Raw genomic sequence first — 12,146 nt, forward strand, 5'->3', positions numbered from 1 at the left:
CAGATGGGACTCTCTCTCAGCCCAACCATGAGATGCTGGGGACTGAACCTGGGACCTGCATGCAAAGCAGATGCTCTACCACTGAGGCATCACATTCCCCCCTTCAAAAAATCCAGTAAGGTTTTCATAGGAATCTTTAGGGCAGGCTTCCAGTCTTCTGAGCAGGTGCTAGAGAAAAGAATATGGTACAAAGCACCAGAAATTTTAGAACTGGGAGGTAATTTTCAAACAGACACAAATATTTGGAAGCATTTCATAAAAAACTTTTTGAAGGATCATATCTTAATGGTAGAGCACCTGCTTTGCTTGCAGAAGGTCCCAGGTTTCATCCCTGGCGTCTTCAGGTGGGGCTAAGAGAGAATTGTATTTGAAATCCTGGAGCCACTAGATAATACTGAGATAGATGTCCAATGATCGGACTTGTTATAAGGCAGCTTCCTTTGTTCCTAATACCGCCTTATGTCTTATTGCAGTACCTCGGTTGGCTATATCCATGGTTCCATTTCTTTCCTTGAAAAAGATAATAGTGCAGAATTTGAGCTAAAGGAAGTTGGAAGCAGGAGTGTGGAGACATCTGATGTGGTTGCCACTCTATCTGAGTTCTCTCTGGGACCAGAATTAGCAGCTGAACGGTTGTGAGCTTTCATGGACTAGAGCCCAACTGAGCAGAAGCATGAAATGCTATCCTTAGTTTGTAAACACAGAAAAGGTTCATAGACTCTGGAGCCAAATGGCCACAGGGCAGCAGTAGTTCTGTCACACAACGAGTTACACACAGCATTAAGGGTGCTTCCATTACATGTCGGCAAATTCGCTCCCCCAAAATATTGGACATTTTGAGATAAGGAAAATGATGACAAAATGCACTGGGAAATGTGTGATAATACCTGCTTTGGTTCAACATCACTAACCTCAACAGCAGATCAGGATGAATGCCCAATAAACAGGTCACCTGGAATCACCTTAAAGTACAAGAAACACAGTGGAATAAAACATATTACTCCCATCTGCTTAAAAAAACATCTCAGTAGATTGATTGGTATTGAGGAAGCTAGTCCAAAAGATACCTGGGCCTCAAGCCTTATAGAGCTTTAAAGGTAAGTATCAGGACTTTGATTGAGTTTGGAAATGAACCAGGATACAACAATGCTGTTTCAACAGAAGAGAAATATGATCCTGACACCTATCTTGGGGCTCATCCACTTACCTTTGCCCCATGCTTTCTAGCAGCAGGTCTGCATTTTAAAGCGCCGTGTCTGAGCACTTTTTCTTTTTCTTTTTCATGTCGCAGCACTTTCCCCATGAAAACCCATTCTTTAATGCTCAGTTGCAGCAAATGACAATCCGTGGAACCTAAATTACCATTTGTTCCAATTCAATGCTAAAAAGTGTGTTATCGCAGGGAATGCGAAATATAAAGTAGGGCTGTGCTGCCACCACCAATTTGTTCTGTGCTGTTCTCCCTCATTGTCACTAATCCTGCTGGTGTTAGGAATTCTTAGTATAGAGATTAGTCCCCATGTGGCTTGCTAGTGTAGGGCACTCAATCTGCAAGCATGACACTTGCAAAACCCACTGTCTGATAGCACCCTGTAACAGCCATGTTCTGATGAAATTGCTTTTTAATGCTGTCACTCAACAATCTAGTCTTTGAGTTATTAGCCTCCATAAGAGGCCAATAGAGAATGCACATGGACAAAGGTATTACCTTTGGGATGAATAAACATGATCTTCGGAGATGTTAAAAGATAATTTTCCTAATGACAGCTGCTTTGCCTAGTTCCATGGCAAGTCATTATGCAGTGCCATTCACTGTACAATCCCTCTGTGATTCCTAATTCAAACAGCTCTCCACATCATAATTTCCTTTCCCTCCTCCCTCGCACAGCTGTGCTGTTAAAACCATCCAGCCCAGAGGTGACTGCATTTTAGTTGTGGGACATATGAGCTTTCTCTGTCCCTGAGAATGGCCGTTTTCTTTTGTTTTTGAGGTAGTTTGCTCTCTGAAAGGGAGAAGATCTTATTGCAGGAACTGTCTCCTCAAAGCAAATAGGAGTATGGACTTACCAATGAAATCCCAGTCAGATTCTTATAGGATCTCTTTCAAAGCAAGTGCGCTTTCAATACAAAAGAGGTGATTTTGAACTTTCTCCTCCAATCATGTGGTCTGGAGAGCATCCAAGCACATGAAGCATCTACCGGTACTTTCCCCCTCAACAATGAGCAGTAATGTGTTGGCTGAAACTGAATAATTAGCATTTGTTGTGTGGAGAGATCCTTTTCTTCCACCCAAGTGAATCATATAAGTATATACCTTGTACTGTGGAAAGGAGAAACAGTGTGCCATAAGTCTTTAAACCAACGTTATTCAGGTCTCCGTATATCTGAATGATTGCAATAGTAATCATACCTGGGTATTTGTTCTCTCATTCTTCCTTCCATTTGGCTGGCATTCTTTGGGGTAGCCAGCTGCTGCTTTTACACCCTGCAGGAAAATGACAGGGTGGAAAGGCCTAACTTTGGGATGATTAAGACTGGGAATACAGGGCCCATCCACACTACCTGAAATTGTCTCATACCTTGAATGTTCTAGAATTTTTGATTGAGGGACCACATGATGTTGCCAGTGTTCTTCTGACATTTCGCATGTCTTTTAGCAAAAAAAACCCCCCACATTTAGTCTAACCAGTAGTAGTGCAAAAAATGTTTGGTTTTTTTTTTAAAAAAATGGTAATATGATTTTTTCCCCTGTGATGTCTATTTAGCATAACAACACTGGCCATATTTTCCCTTTTTTGACTCAGAAGGGTTCATGCTGACCCAGCTTGGGAACCTTTGTTCATGGTGGTTGCATGATGAGCACCACTCACTGACGTAATAACCATAAGAAACAAGGGCTGTGAATGGTTTCCTTCAGTAGAATCCTGAGATCAAATACCAAAGGTTATGCATTTTAATATGTTGAAGTTAGACCTTCCACTTCTAACGGCATTGTGGTTCATGAACCACACTGCAGCGAAATATGTGGTCTCCTCAAGTACAGTACATGGATCTCATCATAGATCCTCTCTTTGTATGTGATGTTGGGCATGAAGATATAGAAATGAGAGTGAATGTCACATCTGAACTCCATCCGTGTTTATAACATTTGGATTGAACATTAACTCCCACTGCAAATGGTCAAAATTGTCTCCAGGTCATGCAGCTTGAAAGAACTTGAGTCAAATGCCTACCCATGATCTTATGGAGGTATAACCTATAATCACCCCCCCTACCTCGCTATGGATATAGCCACAGATATTCCACTTTCATAAAATTGTTTTAAGCCACCATACCCATGAGTATTGCTGTCAGGTTGCTAGTGATGAACATTGTTACACCCTACAGCTGTTAAATTGCATCTGCAGGAATGGGTAGGACACATCAAGGGGAGGCAATTTTAATGCAAATTAGTTTATACGGATATTTTACCTGATAAAAACAAGCCAGACCTCTCTAATAATAATAATAATAATAATAATAATAATAATAATAATAATAATAATACATTTTATTTATACCCCACCCTCCCCAGCCAAGACCGAGCTCAGGGCAGCTACCAACCGATATAAAACAAATTGATTGAAATACAACTTTAAAAACAAGATTAAAATACAACATTAAAACATTAAAATGCAGCCTCATTTCAATGGAAACTCAAATAAAAAACTTTTGGGGGGATGAAAACGTCAAGTCTTCACCAAGGCTAACTATCCAGACTTGGTCCTACATGGGCCAGAAAAAAGTCAGGGAAGTCCCCAAATAGGAGTTCCATCACAGGAGGAGAAAGAATGTTTATTGCATCCTCCCTGCAGAAAGAAGAAACCAAAACCCCTCTACAATGGCAATTTGTTTCCTGCATCCAGATTTAATAGAGGGGGGAAACCACTCTTTGGAGATCTCCCTGCCCTCATTAAGTCCCATTAGACTAGTAGTTATTAGGATGAATTAGGTCTGATTTGAGAGAGATGAAAAGTCATTGAGTAAACAGTTTCCCTCTTAGCAGGCTGCTTTGTGCGTTGAGCAATATCTGAAGCTAAGCTGATTTCCTCAGATTTCATTGGGGCTGCCAATACTTCTTCATTCAAACTGGCTTTGTGTCAAATGCCCTTCTATTATTTCTGTATCTTCCCAGGGTTGGTCATTTTATCAGAAGAAAGACCAGGTCTGTATTTCCTTCCATTTAGAATCTATGAGTAATTTTCCACAAGTCTTCTATATATTTATTGCCAACTTGGAGCATCCATAGATCACTGCCGAGTGGCTTCCAAACATTACAAGTTGAGTGGGGACCTGACTCGTTTATTTACATTTGCCTAGAGGCTGTGGTTTTTCCATTTGCCCTGAAGTGTTTCGTTTCATAGAATGCTAACTTACCTACTGCTTGGAAATCAAGCAGCACTCCATAAAATATTCCACACCGGTGTAGGTATTAAAAGGCTTGCACATTGGAGGCCAGGACAGGTAGATGATGCAGAATTGTACAATATTGCCTTTATTGTTTCTCCATGTGATATTTACTGGTTTGAAATTGGGGGGTGGGTGGGTGGGGAATCCCATAATCTGTGCTGCAGGAGGTGTTTGTATTTATGATGCCATAATATATCAAAATTAACAGATGGCCCTTTAGACTTTTTTTGACGTGGGTTTGTTTCTTTCTTTGGCGAGTGTATTCTGCAACATGTTACTGGTACAATAACAATGCAGTAGTGTTGCAGTAGTGCATCCCACTTTATGTGTTCTGTGATGCTGTGATGCTGTACAATGTTATTGCCATTTTGCTGTCTGGGAGTGGGGCACACTTGCACAACAAAAGCAGACAAAAAATAAAGTGAACATTTGTGGTATAAAAAGTTACAGGAGTTCAGCATTTGTTGGCTGAGGCTGATGAACATTGTAGACTGACAACGTCTGGAAGGCAGCAAGTTGGCAAAGGCTGTTTTAGATGTTGCCTGGCTGCTCCATATATGTTCTGAAGCACTCATTTACACCTCTGAGAATCAGGACCATGAATTATTAGCAGCGCCTGCTATTGCAGCTTTTGTCCTCGGTGTTTTGGACTTGCAGCTCTGTGCTGGCTGGAGGGCACCAGGTTGGCAAAGCTGTTCTGTTCTGAAGAGATGCAGACAGAAAAGCCTGAGGAGGAAGCAGCACAAAGTCATTAATGATGGGGTGAGGCAGGGCAAGAGAGTTTGAAGTAGTCCTTTGTGCAATCCTTGTGCTTCCTTTCGTCTGCATTCTTCTCATCTGCAGTCTGCACAAAATGAGAGGATTTGAAGAGGCACATCTACACCTGATGGCAAAAACTCTAAACTACATGTTAGATGCTAGGCCTTATTTAAGGCAGTGATTCAGTCGTGATTCCCTGGCAAAGTGTCCGTCTACCAGCAGTTTTATAGGTGTGGTAAGGGCATACCATGCGCACTCTAGGAGAGTCGTGTGTCAGGCTAATTAACAACATTGTGGTTACAACAAGCTCTTACCTAAAGCAGATGGGTACACTCTGTTTCTCTGCCAGCCAAAAGTAAACCAAAGACTTCCAAAGCAAGCAGGTGCTATAAGTTATAATTATTGCGTTTTCAGTAAGAGTGAGAAAAAGAAGAGAGCTTGATTGGATTAAAAGCTCAGACAAGACTCTTGAGGCTTGTCTTTCAAATGAAAATGAAAGACAATAGAAGCAGCTTGGTTTTCTGCAACATTTCGAATGCACATGCCACAGAGATGCTTAGAATGCCATCTCATATGTCCACCTTTGCAAGTATTAGAACTGAAGCATGGCAGATTCTGAAGCCCTCTTCAAAAGTCAGCTCAAGATCTTTCAGCCACCATTTCCTGAGCATGGTGTCTCTGATCCTTAAGGCAATTTTATTTTTCACACACAAAGTCCTATCACTCTAGTTATGTATATTTTTACATGTTACATCATGGCAGCATGGCGCCCAACTTTGGTAATATTATATGTGGAAGGCTGTTTTGGCACTGAGCAAAATATACATTAATAAAGAATAAGAAATGTACAGTTTCTGACTGCAGTCCCCCAAACTACAGTGAAGGTTTCCTCAGAGGGTTCCTTGACTTGTGGAAATAGAGAGAGTGCCTTATATAAAAGGTGCTTTAGAAGCTCTGGTGTGTGTGTACGTGGGATATTCTTTGTAGCCCGTTTGAGGTGTTTCCATGTTTCAACAACTGTGCCACATTTATATAATTGAGGTACCTTCTTCAAAAGGAAAAAAGTGAGGGAGGAAAATGGGCCAAAGTGCCATGTCCCAGACTAAACACGTTTAACGCTGGTCATCTAGTTAGAAATTGGCGACTATCAATTCCTCAGCATGTGCTTAATCCAAGCAAGGAGAGGCAGATGCAATAGAAGCCATTGTTCCAGCTAGCTGTTTTCCATTGTCACCCCATATTGCAAAATTATTCCAACACTGACTTCAAAGACGAAGGAAAGACAGAAGAATTTGCCCGATAAATGCTGTCCTTCAACATATTGACTTCTATTACACTGCTTGCAAAGAACCAGTGAGACATCTCAATCCATAGAACTGGTGCACCACCCTCTCCTCATGTCTTTAGGAAAAACATTTTGGAAGCAGACAGAAAGAGAGTAAAGACCTCTTTAAAAATGTTAAGCCCATGAATAGGGTAATTATCATCATCATTATTATTGCTGAACATTAAAATGCAAGGAGTGACTTCTTGGAAGTCACGGGGACAGTTGCTTTGATGCTGACAAAGGAGAAGCCTTCCCCACCAGACAAGTCGGTTGTAAGCATATATATTCTGATGACGGATGGAAGGAAGGAAAGGAATCACTTTGGAATTAGCATAGCCTGAGAGCATGTTCCCGCTTTCATAGGCCACCTTTGATCTGTTTGAAATGTGACAGCTCATTGTAAGGGCAATATTGCTTCATATAAATCATTTTTGATAGAATGTGCTTTTGCTTCTTAGAAAAAAGAAAAGGAATATCTTCCACTGAATGTTTAAAGGATAAAAGGCAACAGAAATAGACTGGGGTGTTTAACATCAACTTATAATTTATTGGCATGGATCTGATTTTGTGGCAAAGCCACATTAAGTATTGTTAAGGTAATTTATGAGGCATAAGCTTTTCCTGGAGCACAAGAAAAGTGAGCCTTCTAGCTAGTTGAAAAGAAGCCATCAAGTAATTGTGAATTTCAGACTTGTAGAGTAATCCACAAACAAGAAAGCAGCCCTCCTTGAGGAACAGCCATAGCTGAGTGGTAGACAATCTGCTTTGCTTGCAGAAAGTCTTGGGTTCAACCCCCATCCAAACAGGAATGAGAGAGATTCTTGTCTGAAACCCTGGAGAGCCACCGGCAGTCAGTGTAAACAATACTGAGCTGGGTGTACCCAAGAGTCTCACTACGTATAAGGTAGCTTTCTACATTCCTATGTTTTTGTGTTCTATGTTCTAAAGGATATAGTAGCCAATTGCTAAATAAAATGATGAAACCTGACTGGAAACTGCTTTATGCCTTAGAAGCTGTGCCCCATGATTTCCATTGTGTAGTTTTGTGCCTTGTTTGAGGAGAAAGTATTGTTACAAACTTTGAACTTGCCCTAGGGGTGAGAAATTCCAGGGGCAGTACTCCTTGAATTTAGCTTCCTTTTGATGGCGTGATGGCTGGAGACTTTTTGTAATGTTTAGTTTGTGGAGCTAGAGGACAGACTAGCAGAAAGTTAGTTAGTTAGCATGTAGCAGATCTATTTCATATCCTTAGTGCAGGGTGGTCCACCTTTTCATACCAAGTGGGCCCTAAGAGTGCTTTGATACAGAACCCATGGGCTACACACTGCCTTGCTGTGCATAGGGTGGGGAGAAGTGAGGCCAAACGGGACACTGGGCTTTGGGAAGGAGGCACAAGGGCTCTGGTAGGATCCTAGAGCCCTCCTACCTCCTTCCCAAAGCTGGGAAAGTACTAATTAGGCTTTGGTAAGGAGGAGGGAAGGGACGCGGGTGGCGCTGTGGGTAAAACCTCAGCGACTAGGACTTGCTGATCACATGGTCGGCGGTTCGAATCCCCGCGGCGGGGTGAGCTCCCGTCTTTTGGTCCCAGCTCCTGCCCACCTAGCAGTTCAAAAGCACCCCTAAGTGCAAGTAGATAAATAGGTACCGCTTTATAGCAGGAAGGTAAACGGCATTTCCGTGTGCTGCGCTGGTGCTGGCTCGCCAGCTGCAGCTTCGTCACGTGACCCGGAAGTGTCTCCGGACAGCGCTGGCCCCCGGCCTCTTAAGTGAGATGGGCGCACAACCCTAGAGTCGGACACGACTGACCCGTACGGGCAGGGGTACCTTTACCTTTAAGGAGGAGGGAAGACTCTAGGACCCTGTCAGAGCCCTCTTGCCTCCTTCCCATAGCCAATCGCCTCACTTACCTGGCTTTGGGAGGGCTAGTGTGAGGGCTAGAGGGGGCATCAAGTGTTGTCAAGGGTCACCACCTTGGGCTGTGCGTTGGACCACCTTGCCCTAGAAAGGTATCCTGCACCACAAGGTGTATCTCTGAACTACAGTTTCTTCACATGTCTATAGGTTGCATCCTCCGCTTCCAGGTTCTAGTGACCTCGCCCATTTGAAACCCTCAGGAAGGTTCTCCAGCTATTTCAATTAGCTCCCATTGAGAAGACATCTACCAGTCATTCTAGGCCATTGGCAAGCCATTTGCCTGACAAAGACAAAGCACAATTGGCTGGTCAGCTTTCATAGCATTATTAGCTGAAGCTATGAAGTATGAGTGCTTCATATTTAGGAATCTTTTTTTCTTGAAAAGGACATACAATATAATCTTGAAGTATATTCACAATAAAGAAGCATCTGCCCAATTAATTAAGGCTCATATTTTCAGGAACAGCAGAAATATAGCACCATTCTGGGGGAGAGGGAGGCATCGCCCATTCATTCTCCCCTGAACAATATGCCTGGAATATTCTTTTAAAATAAACTGTGTCCACCACAAAAAATGGCCATGAGTGGGGGATGCTATGACAGATTCAATCTTCCAATTTAACTGAATGTATAAACAGGTTCAGAGTAATGAGACATCAGAGCAAAAGAATATCTACTGAAGCAGGACTCTATGTGTCTCCGTTAGCCTATTGTAAAAGACTGTTCACTGAAGTCTATTATAGATATAAGTATGCAGACTTTCCTAGTGAAATCAGCATATGGGAATTGTTGTCAGTCTCCCTGCTGTACTGACACATCTACTGTATTTAACATATGGGACCTATCAACCCAACTGCACAGACATATCTACTGTATAGAACATCTGGGACCAATCACCCATCTTCCCTGTTCTTTGGCTCTTCACTAAGGGAAATGTAACAAGTCATGTACTTAAGTGAGAGGGTTCAGGGTCATGAATCTTCCTAATCAAGGTCAATAAAAAGCACATTGGGGACTTTATAATATTGTTTGTATACTTCTGTATAGGCATGTAGGTTCTGTTGTTATTGTTTTTTTTTACTCAAGATCCTATTTCATTTTAAGCCACACATAAGATGGTAGAAGAGCCCGAAATAGATTTTTTTCTGTACTGTACTACATGAATTTTTCAGCGGGGAGGGGAAATGCAAAAGATTATATGAGAAACTTGCATTCTCTTGTAGTTCTGTAGTCTAGCCACAAGACAGATGAGAAACGCCATGAAAATTAATCTTCACTATGGTTCAAGACTTAAAAACCAGACACACAATATATTTAATTTAATAATGGTGAAATGGAGTAAACCTATGGCAATGTCTAGAATTTCCACTTTTCTTCCTGTCAGTATTTATGTGATTTTAATAGTTGCATGGCAGGCAAAGCATGTGACTGATAAACCCTTTCCTGACATGGTTGATACGCTGATGTGGAAAAGTGAGTGACCTGCCAGAAAAAAAGGGTTTTCAATCCTACCTATAGATATGAGTGCTGAGATTTGGGGGGGGGGGGTGTGGATTGGGAAAGAATTTTTTCACATGTCCAGGTTATACGGTTGGTCATATGGCACCTTCTGAGAACAAATGAAGGTCCCAACAGATGCAAGTGATTTTATCTGCAACCCTCCATATGTTGTCGGACAGAGAGTTCAGTTGGTAGAGCATGAGTCTCTTTATCTCAGGGTTGTGGGTTGGAGCCCTATGTTGGGCAAAACATTCCTACATTGCAAGGGGTGGGACTAGACGGCAACTCTACAATTCTATTACAGTGGTCCCTCTAGTTATGAACTTAATTCGTTCCGGAGGTCCGTTCTTAACCTGAAACTATTCTTAACTAGAGGCATGCTTTCATGAATGGGGCCTCTTGCTGCTGCTGCTGCACCGCTGGCACACGATTTCCGTTCTCATCCTGGGGCAAAGTTCTCAACTCGAGGTAACTCTTCCAAGTTAGCAGAGTGAACTGTCTGTAATCTGAGGCATTTGTAACTCGAGGTACCACTGTATTCTAAGGCTCTTTATTTCCCCAACAGGATAGCTCAGTTGGTTAGAGTGTGGTGCTGATAATCCCATGGTTTCAGGCTTGATCCCCAAATGGGACACTTGGTTTTCCTGCCTTCACTGTCACTAGGTAGGCTCAATGATGAGCCCTCACATGTAAGATGTGATGTGTGAGAATGCATGTGCAAAATCATGGTACCTTTATTCTGTGAACCTGTGGGTATAGGGTGGTATATAAATTCAATAAATAAATAAATACCTTGGGACACATTCTTATACTGAAGATCCAGCAGATGATGGGGTTAAGATATTGGTGGGGAAAGTCTGTGGAGGATTGGTTTGGCCCTTCACTGGGTGCTACGGTTTAGCTTTACACTTGAACAATCTCAGAGCCTCGTCTGAGTTCCTCCATATGACGTGAACATCCCACTGTAGGATTGATGCTTGTGATGGAAACTACAGCATGATCTGAGAAGCACAGCAGAATAAAAAATGTCAACGTCTATGTGGAAATGGAGCAAGTTGGCACTGGCCTACCCTGTCTCCTAATCTGCCCAATTATCCCAGGTATAAACCATAATAGAAAGTGCTTAAGAAGCCATAATCACACAGTGCAGAAAGAGGAGAGCCATGTGGTTGCTTTTTTGTTTTGCTTAATTGATATAATTAGCAGCTTCTTGGTGCCAAGGGAGCTGAGTTTTATATTCGCTCCATCTCTTCCTCAAGAAGAACTACATTTGGGAGCAATAGCAGTTAGTGAGCTTGAACTCTGCTACATGTTTTTATGGCAATCCAACTTTATTTCAGAAAGCAAGCAAGCCAGGATACCAAACTACTTCTGGAAGCCAGTTTTCAGTTTATTTATGTCTGTCAGTGTTATTGTTTTCACTCCCACTTTCCCTTTGTGGTGAAGGTTCCAGGGCAGCTTTGCAGGATCGGTTTTTCTTTTGAATAACAGAGCAATGGAGAATTCTGGTGCATTTTGCAATAACTGTTTATTTACAAATGCGCAGATCGGGCAGGCAGCAAGCCAGTAGGACCATGTAGGTGGTGCAGGTTCCAAAATGGCATCAGTTCCTAAGCAACAGCATCATCTCTAAACAGAAAGCCTGTCTCTTCAGCCAACCCCTGAAACTTAGAACTTCTTTTCTCTTCTTCCTTTAGTCCAATACAAATTGCTTCTTTTCCAGGTCTCTGGCTGAACCGGTTGCACAACCCCTTCCTACATCCAAATATCTGAAGCAATCTGCTTCCCTGGTTCTCCATTCATTGTCCGTGTCCTAGTCACAAACCAAAATAGAAGTTTTGAAGAATAAAAGGGCAGCATGACCTGTATTATTACTGGGTTCAGGGGCACTCATCTATCTCAGAAAAACCCTGCTGTTAAATAATAAACTGGCTTTTATAACCATACACTTTGCAGTATTTGAGTCTTTATATTTAAAGACTTACCTGATGCAGCTTTCTCTGAAAACATAAGGTAGATATTAGGGGCTTCATCAAGGTTATCTTATAAAACCATATGTAGACCCGTCATTTGTTGAGTACTGGAAATTGCATAATTCTTTGGATTTACAAGATGTAGTTAACATGACTCCGTTGTACTTGGTGGTTTTCCAAGTACTCAGACCTCCAAATGATACAAGTGAAGGAAGGGAAACACT

At 42.0% G+C, this 12,146-nt stretch overlaps 1 protein-coding gene across 1 annotated transcript in view; it reads left to right on the top strand.

Annotated features, from left to right (window-relative positions):
- Positions 1-12,146, top strand: part of LGR6 (leucine rich repeat containing G protein-coupled receptor 6) — a 145,527-nt gene that overhangs the window by 74,014 nt on the left and 59,367 nt on the right. The gene's annotated exons all lie outside the window — the stretch shown is intronic.

This window comes from Podarcis muralis, chromosome 5 (genome assembly GCF_964188315.1).
Source record: "Podarcis muralis chromosome 5, rPodMur119.hap1.1, whole genome shotgun sequence".
Lineage (NCBI taxonomy): Eukaryota > Metazoa > Chordata > Lepidosauria > Squamata > Lacertidae > Podarcis > Podarcis muralis.